This window comes from Budorcas taxicolor, chromosome 20 (assembly GCF_023091745.1).
Source record: "Budorcas taxicolor isolate Tak-1 chromosome 20, Takin1.1, whole genome shotgun sequence".
Taxonomy (NCBI): Eukaryota; Metazoa; Chordata; class Mammalia; order Artiodactyla; family Bovidae; genus Budorcas; species Budorcas taxicolor.
In genome coordinates, this window is record NC_068929.1 from 15,845,726 (window position 1) to 15,873,505 (window position 27,780).

The window sequence follows — 27,780 nt, forward strand, 5'->3', positions numbered from 1 at the left end:
CATGTACCTATGGCTCTTTGCCAGGTGGCTTTCCCTGGCCCACTGAGCCATAAGAGGGAGTGGCAGAGTGCCTGGGAGTTAATAGGCTCTGGAGCCAACTGGTGGAAGCTGGTGGATGGCTAGCTCTTCAGGTGGGATAATCTGAGCTATTTCTACACTGTCTCCAGAATTGCCCAGCAGAGTGTGTCCCACTGCACACAGAAGTAATCTGCTTGATGAGGTTGGTTTCCTTCCCTTCTCTTACTTCCCCACTTCCTATCAGTGTTTCCTGGACCACCTCCCATTTTCTTGCCTTCAAGTTCTCCTTCTGGAAATATCCAACCTAATAAAACACCCAAAAGAATCCTCCCTTTTGGCTCCATAAGGAGCTCCCCCCAATTCCTCATCACAGAGTTCCAATGCCATCACTGGCATTATAGCAATTGCCATTTCTGTTTGTGGATTCTAATTCAGGGACATCCAGTTCAGCTTCCAAAACAACTTTTATCTTGTGGGAAACTACACCAGCCAACATTTTTTGCAAGCTCACCTTGATGCAACCATCATAAGAATCAACTTCCATGTATTATCATCTGTAACCATCATAGTAAAGAAGGTATTATGGTCCCCACTTAATAGATGTGGAAACCCAAGTTCGGGGAAGTTATGTCACTTCCTAAAGTCTTACAGCAAGTGAGAGGGAGAGCTGGATTGAAGCCATGTTGGTTTAGCATAAATGGCCATGAAATTCTTTTTGCTGTCTGTAAGACCTTCAGGGGGCTTCCCTGGAGGCTCAGACAGTAAATAATCTGCCTGCAATGCAGGAGTCTGGGTTCAATCCCTGGGTCAGGAAGATCTGTGGGGAAGGGACTGGAAATGCACTCCAGGATTCTTGCCTGGAGAATTCCATGGACAGAGGAGACTGGTGGGCTACAATCCATGGGGTCGCAAAGAGTCAGACACAACTGAGGGACTAACACTTTCACTTTTCACAAGAACTGCTGAGAGGCTGCTCTAGGGTCTGTATATTTATAGCCCATGATTGGGGGACTAATATATTTGGACTTACTGGAGTAGTTGAACATTTTTTCCTTCTTCTTTTCCATTAGCTACTTTGAATCTACTCTGCTTTATCATAACCCTCTATCATTTTCCAGCATGTACTTTAACAGCATGAGTGGTATTTGTCCCCTCACATCAGTCTCTGCTTTCTCCTTTTGATAACAGAACCCCTTGGTTTTAGCGGAATGCTTGGCCACCAGCTAGAGACTTCCTCTCCCAATCTGTCTTGTAGCCAAAAGATATAGTCAAAAGCATGCAAGCAGAAATACTGAGGACAATTTCCAGGACCTACCAGGTGGTGCTGTATCCCTATATATTCCTTCTCCCTCTATTTGGGAGTGAATTCAGGTGTGCGGACCACAGAGCGTCAACAATGGAGAACCCAGGTAACTCCCCGGCAAGAGGGTGGGACAAGCTAGAAGGAGCCCAGGTCCCTGTGATCACCGACCAGCACATATTTTCATGTGAGATTCAAACTTTCATTCGTTTGAATCACTGTTATTGGCTCTGCTTTGATGCAGCCAAATTCAAATCCTAAATAGTACAAAGAGGAAAGAGAAGAAACTGAGAAGAAAGCCAGCAGGGAAATGGTGCAGGACCATGGGGGCAGGGCAGTTGATGCAGGGGAGACCAGGAAGGAAAGCAAAGCTCAGAAGGGACTGAGATCTATTTTATTTGTTTGCTTGTTTTACCGTTTTCCGAAACACAGAGAAGGAATAGAAAATCAAAGTCAGAGAAGAAAGGAAAAGCAACAACACTCTCTTTTATCCTGCCTCTCAGGAGGCTGTGGGTGGCAGGAAAACAGAGGGAGAGAGGAATCCCCAGCTGTTATCAAGGCCCATAAAAAGTTCAAGCTCAACCCTCTGCTGCGGAGCAGAAGATGTCATCAACTCTGAAGCAGAGGGGGTTCTTGGGATTAACTGGGCATCCACAGGGTCCTTTGCGTGGGTGAGGACCTCCCTTCTCCCAGAACAGAGCAAACGTCCTCATGTGAAGGCAAGGGAGCAGGTCAGTCACCAGGTTTTCACTTCACTCCCAAGCATGATAACCACACAATGCAAATATGTGCAAGCTTCCAGTCATTTTTCTAACAGGACACGTGATTTGAAACATTTGTTTCCAGAGTCCACCCAATAGGACATTGTCAGTTATTGACATAAAAACAAATACAGCCACTCTGAATTAAGGAACACTTTTTTTAAAAAAAAATCACATGCTAATGATTCTCCCATGCAATGCCTGGCCACAGCAGGCACTTCTGTGAGTGAACATGACTGTCTGCCTTTCAGGACTTGGCACAGCTCCAGTTCCACACAGGCCCCGCGCACAGCACTGCTCAGCCTGGCTGCCAGGTTCAGCAGCTGAGCCACACTCTGCCAGGGCAGTGGTGGTGATGTGGTACTTTATAAGCAAGGTGAAGATCAACTGAAAAGTCACCATGGACACTAAATAACAATAAGAGAGAGAAATATCTCACAGCAGCAGACAGCTTCAATCAGGACATATCAAAAGTTAAAAGCCAACAACTCTAGATGAACATAAATTAGAGTGTACAATCCAGGTTTCCCATCTCTTCAAATGTCACAAATCAACGTTACCTTTAACACTCAGCAGCTTGAAAAACCATTCTGCAGCACTTTAAGAAGCCTAGTTTGGGGAGGAATTTTCCTACCTCAACTGTTTCTGAATCTTTCTGGAGATGCCTGCACGTCACACAGAGATTCATCCTGACTGTCACCTGTGCTTCAGGCCACCTCCTGTCTCTTGACAACTCAACTCATTTGCACAGGTCATTTCTTGCCAACTCACTACTAGTTGTCCAGATTGTTGCCTTTCTCCTTGAAATACTACTCCCTGAGCTGAGCTTTAATGCCTTCAAGAATGGCTGAGACCAAGATTTAATATCTAACTATAGACAGGCTGGAGGATACTCAAAGGAACAACATTGCAGAAAGAAAATCTTCAACAGGCTATTGGACATCGCCCATCCAAAGATCCACAGAGCAGGACCTTGCTTAGGGGGTGGCCAGCTTGTGTCTCAGTGCCCCCACAAGATGCTAGGGGAAAAGGGAAGGAGATGATGCTCTCCTCTGATTGGACTTCAGGTATTATGGCGTCCCTGGTGTCTCCACCAGAACACATTTTCCTCTTTGCCTTTTCTGGTCAGTATCCCTCAGACATGCCATTCTGGCTAAAGAAAGGTCACTTCCATGTCATGAGGCAGGGCCTCTCGATTCTTTAGTGTCTTGAACCTGCTTCAGGCTTTATCTTGCATGATCCAAGTCACAGACATGAGGAATCCACTTAAACCTCTAGCAGAAACTGCCAACAGCTTAGAAAGAGATACTAAGGTTCCCTAAGGGCTGGATTAAACCCATTGGAGAGTGCAGAGAATATTCTAGGGCCTCCAGCAGATATGAAATTCAAAAGGAAACTTAAATCACAGTATAATGAAATCCAAGTACATTCTCATTTTTCTCATCACGATGATTCTGGTACTTTTTCAAAACATTTTTAAATTTGAATACTTCTTCAAGACACTCCCATTTCCCTTGGAACACTTCCCTGCTGGTGCCCCCAGGTCATTCAGTTTCCTGAGAAGCACAGCACTGGGTCCAGTGTCAGAACCCCCAATTACATGTGAGGAGCTGAGTCCCAGAGCCCTGCGAATGTCACGATGGCCCCTACTGAGAAATCCACCAAGTTTCAGAGGAAAAAAAAAATGAAGTCTTTTCTCCAGTGTCTTTCTACTGGAGGATTCCTGAGAACACTGGGCTTTTGTCCTCAGCAGCTAAGACTGAACTGTCTCCTAGATTGTTTAGAATCACAGGTAGCCCCTCTGTTTCTTTTTGTCCACTCTTTCCTCTGGGATTTACACCTGAAGGTCACTGGAAACCTCCCATGACTCATTTATTCAACAATGTTTGTGGAGTACCTGTAGAGGGTTGAACAGTGTCCCTCAAAAATCCGTGTCTACACAGAACTTCAGAATGTGACTTTATTTGGGAAAGACTGTCTTTTGTGGTTGTTCACTTGCTAAGTTGTGTCTGACTGTTTTCGACCCCATGGACTGCAGCACGCCAGGCCTCCCTGTCCTTCGTGATTTCCCGGAGTTTGCCTAAGCTCATGTCCGTTGAGTTGGTGATGCTACCCAACCATCTCATCCTCTGTCACTGCTTCTCCTTTTGCCTCTTTGTGGATTTAATTAGTGAAGACGCAGACATTCTGGAGAAGGGAGGACCCTAAATCCAATGACTGATGTCCTAATGAGAAGAGGAGAGGACACGCAGAAATACACACGAGGAAGAGACCATGTGAGGATGGAGACAGGCATCGGAGTGAGCATGCGGCTCCAAGCCAAGGAGCTAATTCCAGTGGCTGCCAGCAACCACCGGAGGCTAGAAGACAGGCAGGGAACAAGCTGTGCCTTAGAGCCTCCAGAAGGAACTGACGCTGCCAACACCTTGATTTCTGATTTCTGGCCTCCTGAACGAGGAGAGAGTAAATTTCTGCTGTTTGAAACCACCCAGGTTGTGGTAGCTTATTATGGCAGCCACAGGAAATTAATGCAGCTCCTAATGGCCTCTACTCACAGTGAACGAAGCAATGGGCAAAACAAATAAGATCCCTGTTCTCAGGTGGCTAAAACTCCAGCGGGAAGGAAAAACAGTAAGTAATCAAACAAATAAATAGGGTTAATTCAGAATGTGATTAATCTCGTGAAGAAACACACGAGAATTATAGGATGGAGCAGGACCAGGGTGGAAGGCAGGGCAGGAGCGCCTTTTAGAGCAGGCTGTCTCTGGGACCTCATGAAGGGCAGACTAACTGCCATCCGGCTGGGACACTCCAAGGAGCGTATGTCTGTCCACTTACGCGTGCTCCCCTCATCCCCACCACAGAGATCCGGCCTCTCCTCTCCTCTCCTCCCAACCCAACATCGCTGAGTTCCAGCAGCAATTCTGCTTCTGACATAGCCCTGTGTTTTCACTCCACACAGATTTCTCTTCCTTTACACATTCCCGAGCTTGAACATGTACAAAACGGACAAGAATTGTTTTTGTTTCCCCCCAACATCCAGCCTGTCCATAATGGATGTCAGTCTATTTCCTCACCATACTAAGAGAGCAGATCCAATTTGATTTAATTGCTGCCGGAGCTCTGTAAACAGCCGCGAGTTACTGCCGAGCCCTGTGGTTTATGAAGAGAACACCACAAATGACAGGAAGCTGCAGGGAGAAAAATAGTCTGAGCTGACTTTGGCATGTTCATTTTCAAGCACAGATACCTCCATTCATCAATGGGGACACTTATGAAATGTGGGCTGTCAAGATGATATTCTAGAAAGGAGTAACAGAAACCCAAAATGTTACTCAGTCGCATCCGACTCTTTGCGACCCCATGGACTGCAGCCCGCCAGACTCCTATGTCCATGGAATTCTCCAGGCAAGAATACTGGAGTGGATAGCCATTCCCTTCTCCAGGGGATCTTCCCTACCCACGAATTGAACCCAGGTCTCCTGCATTGCAGACAGATTCTTTACTGTCTGAGCCACAAATGGGAACTCAAAGTGTTGTGATTATGAGGCCATCCATCTCTGAGCAGAAGCCCTGTGACCAGAATGCAAGATGCCCCATAAGAACCAGAATCAGTCAGACATAGACAACCCATTCACCTGACAGTCAATTTCAGTGAATGCCCCTTGCCCTCAACCAACCTTGGCATTCAAGAAATCAGCACAAACCCAAAAGGAAATTCATCTAACCAGAAACTTGACTTCTTAAGGGAAAGATTTCCACCCCACAAGTGCAAGATTTCATAAGATGAAAGATGCTACACTGTCATCTCATAGACTTAAAAATACAGAGTGGGCCCAGAGGGAAGAGCTGGTGAAAGGAAAGCAGACATCCCCATTCTCCTTGGTGGCACACAGGTGCCCTGAGCCCTGGTGGCTCATAGCAAGGAGCAGACAAAGGTGGTACTCAGAAAGGGAGTGCTCAAGCATGTAAGTGGGGACCCTATTAAAATGCAGGTTCTAGTTCCTTAGGTGTGAAACAGGGGCCTAGAACCCAGCATCCAGAATAAGCTCAGGGTGATTCCAACAGGCTGTCTAGAACCTAAAGTAGCAGCAGCAATGGGAGGCTGTTGTGAGGTCCAAGGGGTCCAAGAGAAAAGCACTGCCCCCTTGCTTCTCATGGAGCATCCAAATTTGGACACAGACAAACTCTGGTACATATTAGATGTAGTTGATCATCAACAAAAAGATCATTTATTAATTTAATTGCATATAATAAATCTATGTGTTGAATTAAGACAATCTCAGTAAATAGCTCTTAAAAGATGATTAATCAGCATCTCTCAAATCCATCTGCATGTGCGAGTTATCTGAGCAGCCAAGCATCTGGTTAGAAATCCCAGTGCCGGGGCTCCAGCCCACGGCCACTGAATCAGGATCCCTTGGCCAAGGATGTATACAGGGGGTTACAAGCACGGAAAGGAACGGGTAAAGAGCCACGAAGGGAGAAAAGAGACGAATCCAAAACAAGAGGGACTGGAGAGGAGATTAAATCCGCACATTTCTTACTTTTATTCTCACTTCTTTCGATTTCACTTCTCTCTCCCCTGATGGACTCTCTTTCTCCCCAGTAGTCTTCTGATCAAAGGATGTTCCACAGATGAGCATCACCTGGGAGCTTATTAGAAACAGACTCCTAAACTCCTCCCCAGACCTATTGAATCCGAATCTGCATTTTCACAAGATCCCCAGGTAGTCAGTGGGCACGGTACGTCTGCAAGCACGGCTCTGCATAGACGTGAGCCCCGGCTTCCTCCGCAGACACATGCTGGGTAAAGAGGCAGGCATTAAGCTGCTCGGGCACTGCAACGGGGGGTCAGCTGCTGCCTGGACCCTGCCAGGCAACTGCAGGAGAGGCTGCCTGCGAACGTGTAATTGATTTACAACATCATCTGGCTGTCAACCAGCAAAAGCCAAGTTGTCTTTTTCTCTGTATTGATATAATTACCGACTTGAGAGGAAGCAGGTTTTCTTCAGACCAAGTAACCTTGTTATTTATCAGTCTGTGCTAGCTTTGCTTCTGATGAGCAATTCATTCTGGGTGGTTATTGACTGACCCCACTTGGCTCTCCTTATTCATCCTGTCCCCACTGGCAACAATTATTCAGTTCTCAGCGTGATGGCAACATCAGTGCAGTTACATATATTTGCATTTTCTGTACATTTTTCCTATTTTTCTTGCCTGCTTTAATAAACAGAATATTACTTAAGGACCATGATGGCTGTTTTAACTCCTCACAATATCTAGCAAAGCAGCAGTTACTGAAAAACGTAATGGATGCTGCTGGGTGGGGCCAGGAACTACTCTTAACACTGTTCCTCTCAACTCTCCATCTCATGTGCTAGAAACAAAGCTGGGTTAAAGCCACATTGGAACACCCTCGCTTTGACAAATTGCCCTTCCAGTCTCTGCACACTGACTCTGGGCTGTAAGTCAGTCATAAAAAGCAGATGCTGTCACCAGCTTAGAATGAACTCTGGTTCCCAAGAGTTCATTTCAAAGTCATTTATTGGAACTTCAAGTGTATGATCTCCAAACAATCCCTTTGATTCTCACTGTTTCCAGGCTGGACCTCAAGAGTGGGAAGCCACACTCTTAGAAAACTACTAATCAATAGCAACAATGTTAAATTAAATCCAAATGGGTTTTTATGCAACCCAATTCTGGTGCTTAACGAATAGTATACATCAGGCCACAATCAGGAGGTAGCAACAGATGAGATGGCGGAGATGGACTTGTGTATATTTTTAAGAGTTTTCCAGATGGGTAGCATTGATTCATGATAGTTTATTAAAACTTCTCATTGTCCCTTCTATTACAAAACATGTAGGGGTGGCTTCATCTTTGTTTATTTTCCACATGTATCACCATTCTGTGGCTCACAGAGGAATTTAGAAGAGGGAGGGAAAAAAAGGGAGAAATTAAAAGAGAGAAATAAAAATGAAAGCGATCTTAAGTCTAGAGAGCCTGAAATACTAGGAGGAATGAAAAAGGCTCAGTATATACACAAGTAAAAGACAACACACAGTAGATATAGAATAACTGAATTTTAGAACTGGCAGTGGCCTCAGTCAGAATTACATTTTCCTATTTTTCAGTGTTTTATAAAAGGGGGTAAGCGGCAGTTTTCCCCATGAAGAGCATCAGGAAATGTCTGGAGACACTTTTGGTTTTCACACCTAGTAGAGACAGGCTATTGCTGCTGCTGCGAAGTCACTTCAGTCGTGTCTGACTCTGTGCGACCCCATAGACGGGAGCCCACCAGGCTCCCCCATCCCTGGGATTCTCCAGGCAAGAACACTGGAGTGGGTTGCCATTGCCTTCTCCAGAGACACACTACTGACATCTGATGTTTAAGGATCGGGGAACATGCTTAACATCTGACAATGCCCGAAGCAGCTCCCCATAATGAAAACTCAAAATGCTGCCCCAAATGTTAATAGTGCTGAGACTGAGAAACTGCCTTGGAGGAAAGGAGTAACATGTAAGACGGCCACAGGCTGACAGACTAGAGTGAGTCATTTCAGGTTGTTCTACAACAAGATACTGTGGTGGAGAATTGGAATGTGATAACCTAAGACTTGGTGCACTTGAGAAGATGATCTGCTCCATCAAATACTAAGAGTAAGACAAAGCAGAAAAAGTCAGTGATTGGGAAAGTCATGGGTTGGGAAACCAAGGTGCAAAGAATGAGCAAAGGAGAACAGTTCTAGGGGTCCAGGCTGAGCACCCTGATGTTGTGGAAGTAGACAAAGGGATAGCTTAAAACAGTTGGCTCGAGGAACACCCTCCCATGAGTCTGCCACATGAGCTGAGCCTCCGGGTTGGTAAAAATGGGCCAATCTATCGAGACAGAACATGATAGGGGTTGCTAGGACTGAGGGGAGATCGAGGGATGATGGCTAAGAGGTGCAGGATTTTTTCTAGGAATGATGGAAATGTTCTAAAATCAATAGTGGTGATGGGTGCATAAATCTGTCTATACTAAAAGCCCCTGAGTTATAGACTTTAAATGAATGAACTGCACAGTATATCTCAGTAAACTGCTTAGTAGGAAGTACATATATACACACATGTACAATTACATCTCTAGAATCTGCCCTCTTCTCGTCATCTGCATCATAAACACACTGGCCCGTCCCCAGGACCCCTCACCTGACTGCTGCGGCAGCCTCCTGAACTGACTGGCCATTGGCTTCTCTTCCTGCTCTACCTGGGCCCTTCAGCACAAGCATCCAGAGCAACCCTTTGAAACAAAAGTCACGCCTTCTCATGCCTCTTCTCAAACCCTTCCGGCAGCTCCCATCTCACCAGAGTGAAAGCCAACACAGGCCCCCATACACACTGGCACTCGGGAGGGACCGGTTTTGTGGAAGACAATTTTTCCATGGACGAGGGTGGGGGTGGAGGGGTGGGGAGAATGGTTTGGGGATAATTTAAACACATTACACTTATTGTGCACTTTATTTCTATTATTATTACATCAGCTCCACCTCAGATCATCAAGCATTAGATCCTGGAGGTTGGGGACCCCTGCTATAAAATTTTATGATGAAATCATTTCACATCTCTGTTTGAAAACCCTGATTTCTTTTTCTGCTCCTTTAAGTATGTTCTTTTATAGACATGGTGACCTAATTTTCAAAAGCAACCATTAGAAACATGGAAAAGAATATATTATCTTTAGAGAAGGGAAACTGTAAAAAAAAAAAAAAATTAGGAAGAATAATATTCCTTTAATACTTTATAATGTTAGAAGGGGCCCAAAAGAAGGACAAGTCCCTTCCAACCTAGACATCATTCTCTGGTCCCCTTGCCTTCTGAGGATTTTGGCTTCATCCCAACGATGAAAAGTAGTTCTTTTATAAGTACTTAAAAATAAAAAACAGACTATAAGAAAAACAAAACAGATTATAAAAAAGAGGAGAGCTGGGGTGCCACGCATGGTTGGAAAAGAAAAGTGACCTCTAAGAGCAAATAAATCTCTTTGAGTAGACAATGACTGCAGGGCTCTTGCACCTCCTAGGGTTACTGGAAATCCTAGAGCTTCTCATCTTTTCCTCAAAGAGCTTTTGAGTCAGATAAGTGCCTGCAGATGAATTACAGAAAACATTCTAATAAACCTAGGAGAAAATCATGATTCGATGGAAGAATCAATAATGATTACTGAGTAACCATCTATTTCCACTTTTCTTCAGCATTTCTCTCAGCCCTGCTCTAATATACATCTTATTTAAATAGACTCTTAAAATATAATGTACTTAGCACATAGTATCTAAAACCATGCTGAGTTTTCAGTTAAAACTTGGGAGGCCCTAGAGCTGGGGGCATGCAGACCCCTAGTCCAGGAGCTACTGCTCATTCAAACCTGACAGTCTCATGTTAGAACTGCACTCAAAGTTCCCAGAGGATAAGGGCAGTGACCTGTGGAAACCCACAGCTACAAATCAGCAACAATTTCATATTTTTGAAGAAGGCATTTGTGGAATCAAGGAAATCTTCATGGAAAACAGTAGAACTTCAGAAAATAGAGTGCTGGATAGGTGAGGAAGCGTGAGAGTAAAATGTCGGCGGATAAAGGGGATTTTAGGTAGATGAAAGCAAAGACGAGTCCTCTGTGATGACAGCAGAGAAGCCTCTCCATTCAAGCCTTTCAAAGAAGTTAAACTGTGTCCTCAGGGAAGACCCCAGAGACACAGCACTAGCCATTTTCTGGAAGGCATGGTATTCCAGAGTGCTGGGGCTGGGGAGCAGATTATAGCCAATAGCTCCAACATTTTCTCATACGCAACTTTGTGCATAAGCAGGTATGCCTCAAATATTTTCAGAGCTTAGGGCAAGAGTATAAATAGAGGACCACATGCCATGTATTTGAATTATCACTCACACAAGTAAGCTATTAGATATGTTCTTGGCATAAACCTTAACAGATATTCTTTTTCAACAACTTGAATGGTCAGATTTCAAAGTAGAATTCTCAGAATTTGTACCAGAACATGACACTGGAAGATGGCATCTAGGGGAGAACCAGCTTGAGCCTCTACCCTGTGGACTGCCCTCTTCCCAAACTCAGTCACTCCAAATCCAGCTCTGTCTTATATCTCTGTCCACACATGTGGACATCCAGGCTACAAGGCCAGGCTCCGTCCACAGCAGGCATTTGGCCACCCTTCAGGCCTAGAAGTTTCTATGTCAGTGACCCAGGATGACTTCTGAATTCAGACTTGGAAAAGAAGACCATGGAAGGTCATTTGAGCAGAAAAGTCCAGGGCCCTGGGTACCAGGGGCATGATCTTAAAGGGTAATGCAGGTTCTACGTGGGCATATGGTGGAAACATGCTTGGAAAAATGCCAGGGGGGATCTAAAGCATGTGGTCCTGTTGTCTGGGTGACGTAGAAATAACTGCCTGAGCAAACTTCTCACATATCCTAATGCTTCCAAGGAAATAGGTGGGAAGATCAAAGATTACACTTCTCCCAGAAACCCAGCACTAGACCCCTCACTGCTTCAGAAAACTTCCATTACATTGACATCTCTATTTTTTTTTCCATTTTTTCATATAATAATTTATTGCACTTTAAAATATAGTTTTCTTATCTGAATTATAATTATACAATATCATATATCTTTTTTTTATAGTTTTTTTTTAATTTTAAAATCTTTAATTCTTACATGTGTTCCCAAACATGAACCCCCCTCCCACCTCCCTCCCCATAACATCTCTGTGGGTCATCCCCATGCACCAGCCCCAAGCATGCTGTATCCTGCGTCAGACATAGACTGGCGATTCAATTCTTACATGATAGTATACATGATAGAATGCCATTCTCCCAAATCATCCCACCCTCTCCCTCTCCCTCTGAGTCCAAAAGTCCGTTATACACAGCTGTGTCTTTTTTCCTCTCTTGCATACAGGGCCGTCATTGCCATCTTTCTAAATTCCATATATATGTGTTAGTATACTGTATTGGTGTTTTTCTTTCTGGCTTACTTCACTCTGTATAATCGGCTCCAGTTTCATCCATCTCATCAGAACTGAGTCAAATGAATTCTTTTTAACGGCTGAGTAATACTCCATTGTGTATATGTACCACAGCTTTCTTATCCATTCATCTGCTGATGGACATCTAGGTTGTTTCCATGTCCTGGCTATTATAAACAGTGCTGCGATGAACATTGGGGTACGTGTGTCTCTTTCAATTCTGGTTTCCTCGGTGTGTATGCCCAGCAGTGAGATCTCTAAAAATCATTCAGGAGAGAGGGGACAGTGCTGTATTATAGAAGAATTCCAACAAGTAGATGTCCCTCTAGAAATGGAGCTTAAACCCCTCCTGCTTTGAGCATGGGTTGGACTTAGTGATTTGCATCCAATGAACAGAGTTTAAAGTATAGAAAAGGAGAATAATAACTTTACAGTGGAGCAACCTGGCTAATACTACCGTAGCCAAATGATCAGGGTTAACCTCACCAGTGAAAACTCATGTTGATAACGTGTGCCCCACATTGGTGATGGGGTACCTTCTCCGTGGTTTTCTTTCCAAAATCCCTTAACTGCAGTCTAACTCATAAGAAAACGTCAGACATGTCCAAAACGAGAGACACTTGTACAAGACCTGGCCAGATCACTTCAAAAGACTGTCAAGATCCTACAAAGCAAAGAGAGACTGAGAACTCACAGACAAGAGATTAAGGAGATGAAAACTGAGTGCAGCGCAGTGCCCTGGATTGGATCCTGGCACAGAACAAGGACATTAATGTGGAAACTTGTGAAACACAAATAAACTCTGGAATTTACTTAATAGTACTGTAACAATGTTGGCTTGTTAGTTTTGACAAATGTACTGTGGTAATGTAAGATGTTAACAATAGGAAAAATTGGGTGACGAGTGCATGGAAACTCTCTGTATTACTTTGGCAACTTCTCTATAAATCTAACATTGTTCCCAAATAAAAAGTTACTCAAAAAATATTCACCCACATCATCAAAGAATCACAGAATATGCCTCATTCTGTCTCAGTGTGGCCCACACTCACTCGATGGGGCAATAGGATGGCATTTTCCAGGTCTGGAGTGTTGATGGAGAGCCCTTTCTCATGAGATCGCCAAGATGCCAATTCTCACGGTCAAAGCCAGTGTGATCCCAGAGAGGCATGTAAGTGACAGCTCCTCAGAACATCAAGATGTGTTTGTAAGCATTCCAAAAAAATAAACAAGGTTTTGAAGAAGGAAAAGGGAAATTACTTGTGGCGTGTTTACAATTTGGAACAGCATAAAATAGGAAACAAATGACATATAGAAAACCGCTGCAATAAACTGAAGGAGGGATCCTAAAACAGACCACAGAGACCACAATGCTTTGGGATAGAATTTTAAGCTGTAAAACTTCCCTATAGCAAACACACAGTAGGATGATTTCCCCCTGAGCCACGGGGGAAGCCCACAGATTTAACTCAAGCTGGAAGGAACTGTAAACATATACCATTGCGTGCACCTACTGGTTACAGAGGGGGAAAGGGAATTTGCATTCAACTCGATAGATCAACTATTTTTAAGAATAGTACTTGGTTTTACCATGAGTAGACAGCACAGGGCCTAGATCTTGCCAGGTACCAGGCCCCATTCATGCAAATGTCCAGAAGAAAATGTGTTGAGTCTTCTGCACATAAATGTCTAGGATTTGAGAGTGAATAAAAATACAGGACTTCAAGTATTTCGCGTATCTTCAAGTATTTTCTCATCAAAAATAGTAATTTCTTCCCTAACTAATTTAGTTATCCGTCAATCAGTCCCACCAGGTTTAAGAGGGCCAAAACCATGTAACCGTACCATAACCATTCCAATTAAAGAGAGAAATATCAGGAAATCCATCAGTATCTCTTTCAAAAAGCCATATTTGCTCTCTCATTGAGATTCTTATTGTTGAAAAGTTGTTTTGAAAGTGATTAAATAATTATATGGAACTCTAGGCCTTATAAAATTTGGCCGCATTAGAAACATCATTTGCATTTATACAGATTTAGTTACTTTTGAATAGATGCTTCAACATTCATCTATGACCTAATTATTAAGCCTTCCTTTGTCAGACCACCAAAGCAAGAAAGATTCATGAGTATCCAGTACAACTCAGTATACTGAGTTGCATGTGCTATTTTCTTCATTCCTCCCCCATCCCTGTAAAGCAGGTACTATATTTCTTTACACACAAGGTAACCAAGTGTGTGGGGGCTTAAGTTCTAGGTAAAGTCACATTTCTGGGTGTGCTGAAAAATATGTTGCCCACAATGACTCCAGAAATACTCTGGAAGACAGAAAGAAATTGAGAGAGAGAGACAGACAGACAGACAGAGTTGGGATCAAGATCTGCTGTTGGCAAATTCTCAAAAAAGTTTCTGTTTGGCCACACTCTGTTTGTTTCACCTTCCTCCTTTTCTCCCCTCATCCGAACTTTCCTGCCTTGGAAATCATCCTTGCAGGTTTACAATTCCTTTAGTTTCATTAACAGAACCCCCAGCTCAAAATGTCTTGAATCCATAGCAGAAGAAAATTTTTAGATCAATTACTAGAAAATCTAGAAATAAAGTAGGTTTCAAACCCGCTCTATCCTAGGCTCTCACAAGGGGGCTGGGACCTATTTGGTCCCTCGCTTCTTTTTTTTCACATCTCAGAGTTATCTCCATTCACAGAGTGGCCTTTGCCAACACAGCTCCCAGGGAAAAATGTTTTCTAATTTGCATCCAAAGAGAACTATGTTGGAAATTGAGAGAAGATAGTGACATGGAAATATGAGACTATAATACAGAAAGGTCCAAATTCTGTCTTGGCTTAGTAAGCACTGCCCCCGCATCCTCCTCACCAGCATCCGCATCCCTCACCTCCAGCTTTGTGGTTTCCTGTGGGTCGTGTATACGCTGGACAGTGGGAACTGAGACGTAAAACTCCACCTTACCACTCACCAGGTACACAGTACCCACAAAGCAGAGGTCCCTGGTAAATTTGACAAGAATCCTTGATGAAGGGTTATGGTCATTCTTTTCCTGCCACCAAATGAAATGCAAAGAGAATTCCCAAATTCGTAAATGTTTCTGTGCAAAAAGGAGAGAGATCCTACCTAGATGACAGCCTGGTAATAGAAGAGAAAGAGAAAACAAATCCAGGACCAATTTCTTGTTCTAAACTTTATTCAGATGGAGGCAGAAACACACAGCCATGCCTACAGGTGGGACTCCTCCCACGAGAAAATGTGACTCCATCAATGTGTCCTGAAATCTGACCAAGTCATTTCAGTATTAATTCCTCTTAGAAAGAGAAATACATTTGTCATTAGGCATTGCCTCCAAGGCTCAGAAGATATTTGTTCCTAGAAGGAGCTTTCTAGCTTCTTAGGTGGGATGAGTGATGTCTTTTATAACACAGCTAGAACAGGTAAAGCAATCCAAAGATGACCTGGGGACATTGTTTTGCATCACTGTTCTGAGCAAATGTGACCTTAAGCAGCAGTCAACTCTACTTGATTTTTCCAAAGTGAAATGACAAGCTCCACATGGATTTGTGCTACAGAAATTTGCTGAAAAATGTCTGCAAGATAATCAAGACTTCATACCCAGGTTTTTCATCACTTAGAGACCATCACTTATTGGGTAACTCTAAGAAAATCACTTTCCTTCTCTCTGCTTTAGTTTTCTCATTTACACATTGGGAGAAGGTGGGGGTTGGCCAAATCCTTAAATTTCTTCCCACAGTCTCAAATATCGGGGAAAAAATGGTATGTATATATAAATGTGGATTCTAGTATTGGTTGCTAAGAAGTAACACTAATTTGTACCCTACCTTGTTTTACAATAGACATAGGGCTATTGTAACTTTTCAAGCTCAATAGAGAAAATACTATACCTTAAAAATGTATATAGCACCAGAAGATGCTCAGAAGATCTTGTGTAAACTGTTAGCTAGGATACCAATGAGGATAGAGTCATTCTCACGCAAAGGTCCAGTAAAGAAATAAGATCTTGGTCCCCAAATCAGATACGCAATTTATTCCTATACTGGTATGACTTAATAGACCCAAACTACAAAGTAGGTTACAAAAATTAATATATTTAAGTCTACAGAAATATTTTAATACTGTTATGCCCAGCTCAACTTTTGGCTTATCATGTAGGTGAAAATGTTCTTATTCATTTTCTCTTTCCTCAAAGAACATATTACTCTGTGGACCCTCAGTAAAACCCAAATATTGAATTATGTCCTTGCTTTGAGTGCTTTTTTTCTCCTTTGTTAGTATTTTTAAAATACACCATGCAATGCAAGTGGAATAAACATGAGATCGAAAGAGCTAAGCTCAGGTTTCCGTTCTCCTGCACTATAGAGGGGTGGCCTAAGCAAGTGACTTCTCTCATATAAAGAGAACAATCACATTTACCTTACAGGATTATTGTGAAAATTACTTTTATTTATTGACACCTTGTGCTCTTTCAGAAGAGAGTTAAGACAGCCTCCATGAATATATAAGAATATAAAATGCTCCCCCCCCCAAAAAAAAAAATGGGACTAAGACAGGAAAAAACAAGACTTGGGATATAAAGCGGAGCTGGAAATAAAATTAAAACAGCCTGTTACATACAGACCTAAACATTTGCTGCAGATAAGCCAGAAATGGGAGCTCTGAGAATGGTGAGTGACATCACTGGCAGAAGAGAGCTGAGGAAGGTCTCGTGTGCTGCAAGACTGCTCCTTGTTCCTGTGAGAAACGCCTGGGTTTTGGTACCCTGCCAATCCCATTGGGACCACTGGCTCTGGGCGCTACTGCTACACCCTCTAAGGACCTCAAATTTTCAACGAGGAGAATAAATCGTACTTTGCAGGGTTGTGGAGCTATTGGGTTGGCTAAAATGTTTGTTCAGGTTTTTCTGTAAGATGGTATGGAAAAATTCAAACAAACTTTTTGGCCAACCCACTCCAAAGTGCCTTGTGTGTCTTGGCAGCCAACGTAGAGTGGGTCCCTGCCCCTTCTTTCTCCCCTCTCTCCATCCTCACTCTGGCCTCTGTTTTCCACTTACTCCACGTAGTCAACACTCCTGTGAGATATCTTTCGTAGTTCACTAAATTACCCTCTGTTTGTCATCATTTTATTTTTAATAATCGTTAACAGCAATATGATATCCATATCTGCCTCAGAGGGTTACATACATCTGTATTTGATAGAAAATGGTCTCCTCTCAAGGTGTTGACAATAACAAAACAGCAAAGTACCTTTAAGAACTTGCCCTGAAATACACAGAGCCATTAATGTCACATGCAATATAGCAGAGTTGATTTCTTGACAGAAGGTTAATTAGTTCTCTCCCATAGGATGGCATCGCCATAATTAAACCAATAACAACAAGGGAAAAACACACTCCTGGGCAACTGAAGACATTCTTACAATAATGAGAAACGGCAATGGGCACTGACTACGAGGGCTACTTTCTAGCTGCTGTTGTTTGATCATCACTGGCACAAAAAGACATTCCTCCCTATGCCAGATAAGGTCTGTTCCTGAGAGGGCCCTGCTGTAAAAGGAAGGCATTTCAGCTTTATACTAGCTCTGTACAGTCCCTTGATAAATGTAAGTAGGAAGCTCCAATTGTGGAGAAAATCCTGTACCTGTGCTTATGTGGCACCATGTATCATTTCCCCTAGTAATGATATGATTAATAGCATCTGCTCTGTGACCTAATTGTAGCCAAATTTGTGCATATTCTTGATGGGGAGGGGGGGAGAGGGTGCTTGTTTCCCTAAAGGAGGGTCCTAAATAAGACCCCTGCAGAGACTGCTGTTCGGAGCACTCATGCACACCTGCTGGCCTGGCTGCCATCTTTCTTTTCTCCATTCAGGCATGGTGGACATGCACAGCTTCCCTGGACACCCTTCTAAGAACTCGGGAGAGCGTCGAGGGAAGTGTTATACAGCAGCTTGGATTCACTGGGATGCCCTTCACAAAGGTTTGAGGGGTTCCAGACTCAAAAGAAGAAAAGCAGTACCTTGTGGTTTCACACATCCCTACACCACCACCCCCGTGAAGGTTGGAGATAGTGCAGCCATCCAAGCCCTGTACACCCAAGACTCCAATGGACTGAGAGGTAACCACTGGGGTCCAACATGAACTTGATTCAAATACACACCACCATCAAGGCTCAGCTGAGTACCTGGGCGCTCATGGCTGAAAGCAACCAGGAAAAATAGAACCAAATAAAGATGACTGTTCAGAATATATAGAAGCTGCTCCAAAAGTCCTTAGTCAGAATTCCAGAGCACTGTCAGCCTGCTAAGCCTTGTCTCTTGGCATGACATTGTAAGGTCATGAGCATTCAAAGTTTCTGGGACCTTTACCATGATCTGCCAACAGAAACTCTGGCGCTGAATATGCAGGACCAAGTGAATAGTAATATTTCTCAATATAAAACTTGGCTCCATGGGAATTTGGACACCTTGGTTTTCTTGGTTTTCTATCCAGAAGCACCTCTGCATCCTCTCTGTCTATTTCCTAAGCTCAGCTTAGTTTTCAGAGCAGCATGAGAACCAATGTTTGCCAAGCAAATAGAGTCTGCTCCAAGGAGGCAGATATGTGCATGGTTATTATTTCCTCAAAGATCTAGGGCATTAGCAGACATAATCAATGTGTTTGCAATCAGAACACATACACACACACACCTTTGGAATACATCTTCAGTGTCACTGAAAATTCATACATTGATGCTGCTCCTAGATGGTCCCTCACACGACAGTCAAAAAGTTCACCTGCCTGGAAATAATTTATAAGAATCTTTACTGAATGTGAAGAAACTTAGAGATGCTTAACGACCAAGATAATCACGATGGTGTGATTACTCACCTAGAGCCAGACATCCTGGAATGTGAAGTCAAGTGGGACTTAGAAAGCATCAATATGAACAAAGCTAGTGGAGGTGATGGAATTCCAGTTGAGCTATTTCAAATCCTGAAAGATGATGCTGTGAAAGTGCTGTACTCAATATGCCAGCAAATTTGGAAAACTCAGCAGTGGCCACAGGACTGGAAAAGGTCAGTTTTCATTCTAATCCCAAAGAAAGGCAATGCCAAAGAATGCTCAAACTACCACACAATTGCACTCATCTCACACACTAGTAAAGTAATGTTCAAAATTTTCCAAGCCAGGCTTCAGCAATACGTGAACTGTGAACCTCCAGATGTTCAAGCGGTTTTAGAAAAGGCAGAAGAACCAGAGATCAGAGTGCCAACATCTGCTGGATCATCGAAAAAGCAAGAGAGTTCCAGAAAAACATCTATTTCTGCTTTATTGACTATGCCAAAGCCTATTGTGGATCACAATACACTGTGGAAAATTCTGAAAGAGATGGGAATACCAGACCACCTGACCTGCCTCTTGAGAAACCTATATGCAGGTCAGGAAGCAACAGTCAGAACTAGACATGGAACAACAGACTGGTTCCAAATAGGAAAAGGAGTATGTCAAGGCTGCATATTGTCACCCTGCTTATTTAACTTCTATACAGAGTACATCATGAGAAACGCTGGGCTGGAAGAAGCACAAGCTGGAATCAAGATTGCTGGGAGAAATATCAATAAGCTCAGATATGCAGATGACACCACCCTTATGGCAGAAAGTAAAGAGGAACTAAAAAGCCTCTTGACGAATGTGAAAGAAGAGAGTGAAAAAGTTGACTTAAAGCTCAACATTCAGAAAATGAAGATCATAGCATCTGGTCCCATCACTTCATGGGAAATAGATGGGGAAACAGTGGAAACAGTGTCAGACTTTATTTTTTGGGGCTCCAAAATCACTGCAGATGATGATTGCAGCCAAGAAATTAAACGACGCTTATTCCATGGACAGAGGAGCCTGGTGGGCTACAGTCCATGGGGTCGCAAATAGTCGGACACGAGTGAGCGACTTGACTTGACTTCACTTCACTTTACTCCTTGGAAGGAAAGTTATGACCAGCCTAGATAACACATTGAAAAGCAGAGACATTACTTTGCCAACAAAGGTCCATCTAGTCAAGGCTATGGTTTTTCCAGTGGTCATGTGTGGATGTGAGAGTTGGACTGTGAAGAAAGCTGAGCACTGAAGAATTGATGCTTTTGAACTGTGGTGTTGGAGAAGACTCTTGAGAGTCCCTTGGACTGCAAGGAGATCCAACCAGTCCATTCTAAAGAAGATCAGTCTTGGGTGTTCTTTGGAAGGAATGATGCTAAAGCTGAAACTCCAGTACTTTGGCCACCTCATGCAAAAAGTTGACTCATTGGAAAAGACTCTGATGCTGGGAGGGATTGGGGGCAGGATGAAAAGGGGACGACAGAGGATGAGATGGCTGGATGGCATCACTGACTCGACGGACGTGAGTTTGAGTGAACTCTGGGAGTTGGTGATGGACAGGGAGGCCTGGCGTGCTGTAATTCATGGGGTCAAAAAGAGTCAAACATGACTGAGTGACTGAACTGAACTGAACTGAATGTAAAAGACGTAAAGAAATTAAAAGACACTTGCTCCTTGGAAGCAAAGCTAAGACCAACCTAGACAGCATACTGAAAAGCAGAGAATTACTTTGCCAACAAAGTTCCATCTAATCAAAGCTATGGTTTTTCCAGCAGTCATGTATGGATGTGAGAATTGGTGAAAGAAAGCTGAGCACCAAAGAATTTATGCTTTTGAACTGTGGTGTTGGAGAAGACTCGAGCATCCCTTGGACTGCAAGGAGATCCAACCAGTCCATCCTAAAGGAAATCAGTCCTTAATATTCATCGGAAGGACTGATGCTGAAGCTGAAACTCTAATACTTTGGCTACCTGATGTGAAGAACTGTCTCATTAGAAAACACCCTGCAGCTGGGAAGGATTGAAGGCAGGCGGAGAAGGCGACGACAGAGGATTAGATGGTTGGATGGCATCGCCAGCTCGATGGACATAAGTTTGAGCTAGCTTCAGGAGTTAGTGATGGACAGGGAAGCCTGACGTGCTGCAGTCCATGGGGTCACAAAGAGTTGGACATGACTGAGCGACTGAACTGAACTGAACTTAGGGGGGTGTGATTCCAGGCAACATATCAGAATATTTCTAAAAAGCTTCCGAGTTCTCCAGCAATTGAAACACACTCTAACCTAATTTTGAATAATTTAATAGAAATTTCAGTCCTTACATCAAGACACATGAATTACTAAATTAAAACCCAATGAGTTATGCAATGGAAATTAAGACACAGCCACTGACCCCCAGGAGCTTAAAACCTACAAAAAGTAAATGATGTAAAGGAGTAGCCTTCATATGAAGGAAGATGTGAAAAATGTCATTGTATACCAACAAAAATAGATGCTGATCCTGTTCAGGCATAGTAAAATAGGAAATCAAACTAAACTCGAGGACTGTTATTCCATCTCCATTTAATGTGAAACTCCTTCTATCCATATAGAAACATAAGAGTTCTTATTTTTCATTGATTAGGTCCTAATTGATACACATGTCAAAACATGTGTGTATCATTATTCATTTTGTGGCCTAAGGCTATTGCCTTCTGATATAGTCACAACTATAAGTTCACCAAGATGATGAGGCCAGTTAAACAGATTACAAATGAGATATTCTGGTGGCATCATAAACCCAGAAGGCAAACCAAGTCCTCAAGATGGAAAGCGTTTGACATATTAGAATTTAATCTTGCTATCTTATATGTAACAGATGGTGCTCCTGGGAGAAATGCCAAACACTCTAAATGGAAAGTTCATTGATTGAATCTAACCTCAAAGTTTAAAAATACATAACATCAAGGCAAAACCCCTAGTTTGAGGCTAAACCAAAGCCATTTAAAACTCAATTTAGTGCTTAGTAAATATTTATCGGTAACCGACTGAAAGAATACAATTGCCATTCACACCGTGTAATATTTTATTATTTGTATTTTCCACAGCCAATTATTATACGCTCCCCAGATGAGCAGGGCACATATGAACCAAGACATTAAGATGGAAGGGTATGAATCCCAGTGTTCTTGATACAGTGCTTTTCATATGCTGCTAAAAGTTGAACAATCAGAATGCATGTGTTTCATACATGTGCTGAGCCCTCCCAACTTAAAATATCCATTTGCATTGATTTAAGCAAAGTACTATGAAGATTTAATAATAAGTCCCCTCTCCTTTACTGTTCTACTATCAGCCTTCTGTCTTTGTACCTTAACAAAGAAACTCATTCATAACTAGGTATTTGATCAACTGCTGTGGATGACTGTAGACCTTGGATGGATCCCTCTTCACTCAGCTGGGATATAAAAATGAGATCATTTATCTTTAAATGTTCTAATTAACTGACTTCTAGTTTCCTTATCATGAATGACTGACTGTCTTCCCTTCTTGTGATAAGTCCAAGACCCCAAGATGCTGGCTCAGCAGGGAATCAGTCTTAATGATCACCTCATGGAAGGAGAAGCACAAAATCAATCTTAGCCTCCTCCATGGAACGGCCACCTTTTCTGCTGCTGTCACTGCCAGAACCATTACTTGGTGTTGTGGAAAATAACAGCTCGACACAGTCCTTGCAACTGCCGTGCCAGTGCAGTGAACTGGGCCTGCCCCTTCCTTGACTGAGACATCCCAACAGCTTGATGCTACAGACAGGCCTCAAGGAGCTGTGACCATCCAAGCATCTGTCCACCTATTCTGATCTAAGTTTGTGACGCTTGTGTCTTAGGTTTTACACACATGCTTCGTCCTTTGATTCCTAGCCACAGAATTCCTACAACAGCTCCAGATGTTCCCATGGATGGAACGTCTGTTGCTGGTGCTAATCCATCACCATGCCACCACTGACAAGGAGAGGCCTGTGCACAGGCTGGCGGGGGCCACAGAGGCAGCGACAGCCTCCAGCTGTTTCCCAGAGGGACCAGCCTCTCAGCCCAGGAGTGGTTCTGAGACTCCTCTTCAGAAGGCTCTGTGAACACACCTCCCATGACTGAACACGAAGCTGCACCCTGCTGTCTAACACATCCCCTTGTATTTTCGCTCCTTGTGTCCCGTGACTCTTTTTTCCCCTCCCCCTGGTTTCCCTGACATGACACCTTCTCCATAAAGCACAGGGAAGCATAAGCTTTTCCCTCAAGCTATTTTCTAGTAAATCTGGGCTAAGATTCCACCTCCACTGAATAAACTGAAAAGTCTCAGGTTCTCAGCAAATGGAGAAAACTCTCCATATATGTCACATGCAACACTATTTACTCTATATCATGGTAGCCTGGGCTCCTAACACTATCGTAGTTAGAAGCAGTGTCCTTTTAGTATCATACATTCTCTCTCTCTCTCACTTTATCTCGAAGAATCCATCACACCTCCATCCCAGGGTCAGGGTAGGTGGGACAGAAAAGGCTTCAATTCTTAACCACAGTGTGTTCAGAAAACCATTCCTCTCCCATCCCAACCCCATGACTGTGGTGCCACCTTGGAGCACAGACGAGAAAGCATCTCCCTCTTCTAGCCTTGAGACATTTAATTTCCTGTCTTAAATGGACTGGTTTTTTCAAGGAAAATTTCAGCTTACTATAAGAGCTTATAAGAAAATCATGATCATTCAGAAAGCTACTTTGGTAAGACCCTTTGTGCAGCTCTCTATTCCCCTGGAAGGGGAGGGTCACAAAAGGACATCACAAGGCTAATTATGACAAGGAGAATTCATTCTATGCTCATCATTTAGCTGGGACAAGGTCTGCTGGGTGATATTTATTCAGCTACCTTTACTGTTTATTTTGAATGGCAAATAAAGGAATTTCTCACCAAAATCATCTCATCCCTTTTCCCCTTCCTGATATGTTCTTTTTAATTCCTGGCATTGAATTTCTTAAGAAACCTCTGGAGACATGTGAATCTCACCTGGATAAAACCATTAAGGGGCAAGGCAGAGAGGGGAATGGTTTAATATTAACTAGTCAATACAACTTGCACAGATCAACTGGCAGGAAGCCTTGTCCTAATGCAATTGGATGTATTCAACAACTTTCAACCAATGTACAATGAGCCCTTATGATGTGCCAAGCATTGTACCAGGCCCAGGGGAAAAAGAAGGCAAAACTTCCTCTCTCTGTTCCAGAGGGACCCACTGAAAAATGGTGGAGGCTTGTTTTACTTGCTTTGTTATCACCAACTTTATCATGAAACTTCACATTTTACAATAAATAAATTTTGAAAGAAATCTATATCGTTGTCCATCACTCTGAGTACATTTTAGAGCATCATATAGGCCTATAAATGCCTTTTTACACAGGTAGAATAATTATTTACAAAATATTTTTCATTAAATATTATGTCATATGTATCACATTCTTGCATAAACCTAAATGTTAACAATTAAATAATTATATAATTCAATAATTGTATATAACATTTCAGTAATCTTTTTTAACGGAAAAAAAATTTATATTCAGGGACTGGAAAACTTAGTATTGCTAAAATATCAATACTGCCCAAAGAAATCTACAAAGTCAATACTGTAGGCATCCACTACCTGGTTTCAAAATATATAACAAAGCTACAATAACCAAAACAGTATAGTATTGGTGTAAGAACAGATACATAAAACAATGGGACTTGACCATTATCTTCTACCATCAGTTCAGTTCAGTCACTCAGTCGTGTCTGACTCTTTGTGACCCCAGGAACTGCAGCACACCAGTCCTCCCTGTCCATCGCCAACTGCCAGAGTCTACCCAAACCCATGTCCGTTGAGTCATTGATGCCATCCAACCATCTCATCTTCTGTCGTCCCCTTTTCCTCCTGCCCTCAATCTTTCCCAGCACCAGGGTCTTTTCAAATGAGTCAGCGCTTCACATCAGGTAGCCAAAGCATACCCACACACAAAAAAAAATCCAAAATGAATTAAAGTCTTAAATGTAGACCTGAAACTTTGAAACTACTAGCAGAAAATGAACCCTGCTGCTGCTGCTAAGTCACTTCAGTCGTGCCCGACTCTGTGTGACCCCATGGACGGCAGCCCACCAGGCTCCTCTGTCCATGGTATTCTCCAGGCAAGAACACTGGAGTGGGTTGCCATTTTCTTCTCCAGAAAATAAACCCAACAGTGTATAAAAATAATTATACACCAAGACAACTGCAGAATTCATCCCAGGTGTGCAAGGCTGGCTCACTATTCAGAAACCAACTAATGTAATATATCACATCAACACACTAAAAAGAAAAATCACATGATCTTATCAATAGATGCAGAAACAGCATTTGACAAAACCTAATACTCATTTGTGATTAAAAAAAAAAAAACACTTTTAGTAAAATAACAACAGAGAGAAATTCCCTCAACTTAGAGGAAAATATCAACAAAAACATTGATAATACAATGGGGCAAAGATACTTTTTTCAACAAAGGTGCTGGAACAGCTACTACATGAACCATTGGTGTAAATGCAAAATGGTAGAGCTTTGATAGAAAACACTTGTTTTAATTCTCAAAAAATTAAAAATGGAATTCCTGTTTGATACAGTAATCACTCATCTGGGTAATTTAAATCAGGTTCTCAAGATGTGAGGACTCCCATGTTCAGTGAAGCACCATTCACAATTGCCAAGGTGTTTTGCCAAAAGTCTTTTGTTTTAGGTTTGAAGTATTTGTTAACAAAAGAAACTATTCATTACATGCAATTTCAATTTTTTACACAAGATTATTTGACTTAATCGCAACATACAATCATTAAAAGAAAAGAGATAGAAACAATAGAGAGAAGTAACACATCACTAAACTGGGCCTACCTACATCCAGACTGGGACAGCACTGGGAAATACCTCATTAATAGCAATCTAGAATTCCAACTGGGAAAGAGAGCTAGGCAGTTAATCTACCTCAAGGGTGAGACTTCAAATTACAACTTTGGGAGTTCCTGCTTATAATCCCGGAGAAGGCAATGGCAATCCACTCCAGTACTCTTGCCTGGAAAATCCCATGGATGGAGGAGCCTGGTAGGCTGCAGTCCATGGGGTCGCTAGGAGTTGGACATGACTGAGCAACTTCCCTTTCACTTTTCACTTTCATGCACTGGAGAAGGAAATGGCAAACCACTCCAGTATTCTTGCCTAGAGAATCCCAGGGATGGGGGAGCCTGGTGGGCTGCCATCCATGGGGTCGCACAGAGTCGGACACGACTGAAGCGACTTAGCAGCAGCAGCAGCTTATAATCCCAGGTCACAAACTGATATTATCATCAGTTTACACACAAAAGTGCAGCTCTGGTTTTTCTTTAAATTTTATAATGCTGTTTGTTTCACCTTGAATTATAAGATTTCATTAGACACTGAGTAGGGAAGGGTGTTGGCCAGGCCCCAAGGGGCTTAAGAAATTCCAAGACCCATTCCCTTTCTTATCTACAGTGCTGCTTGACTTGCTGACAATAATTGGTGCGTTTGCAAACAGGCTTGTAGTCTAGGCAAGGTCAGAAGTTAGTCAGAGGCCTGCTTCCCTACTTCTGAAGTCTGAATGAGGCTACCTCCATTTTAACTTCCCTAACACTGTGTAAGAAATAAACCTAAAAGTCCACCAGTAGAAGAATGGATGAACAAAATATATTAATAAATATTTATATTCTTTGTATTCCAATATCCTTTATGAAGGTGATAATCACCTACCAGTAACAATGGCTTGTCAGAATAGTGGTCAAGGCCCCCTCATTCCTAACCCCTATTCTGATCTTCACCAAAATATAAGATTTCACGGTGATGAAGAACCAGAGTTTACTTAAGCATTACTCTACTGATCATCATTTGTGAGATTGTTCTCTTTCACATCTATTTATTGGTATATCTCACTGCTGTAGACATTTTTTAATAAGTCATCCTTTCTTTCTTTAGGGGGTGTATTCTTCAAGGAAGTGTGTAACTTTCATTGTACCATGTGAGGTCACGGTTTATAAAGGCTAGAATAAGAGAGAGCCACTAATAAAGCAATTACTGTGTATGTGTGCCCTGAGTCCATTAGGCTGGATCACTTGCAATTATTTCTGCTAACTCAAGTTGCCATTTTCATTTTCTCAGTCATTTTCAAAGCTATGTATTTACTCTATGTGGTGTTTCACTTAGTCTGTTTTCCTTCTATGTAAACCATCTGTTCAAATCCTTGGACTCTTAGAAGTGAATTTTTATGTGAAATAGGAAGAGTTTCTAGAAAATTGGGACAAAGTAGGGCTTATAGGCTTTGACTGCCTGGGGTAGCATCCCAAACACGAGGCCCAGGTCCTGAGATGAAAGAGATGAGATCAGAGGAATTCTGATTATCCTTAACCTTCTGCACAGAACACCACAGACCTCCACCCAAGAAAGAGAAGTTCCCCTAACCTTGGTGCCAGTTCCCAAACCATAGATATAGCCAGTCATTCTACATGAGCGAGGATTTTCAAAGGCCTTTCAAAAACACCTTACAGCTCTCAAATTAATCTGACCACCCCCAATTTGCAAAGAAAGGAGCTGAGTCATAGAGGGTTTGGCTGACCAATTCGGAGGGCCAAAGGGGCCAGGGCCTATTAGTGGGAGAGTTGGAGGCAAGAGGCAAAGATCCTGAATTCCTGTCCTGGGCTAGGGGAAAAGAGGCCACTTTGCCTCTTTACTGTGTCCATCAAGGAACAGACAACCAATTGTGAATTCC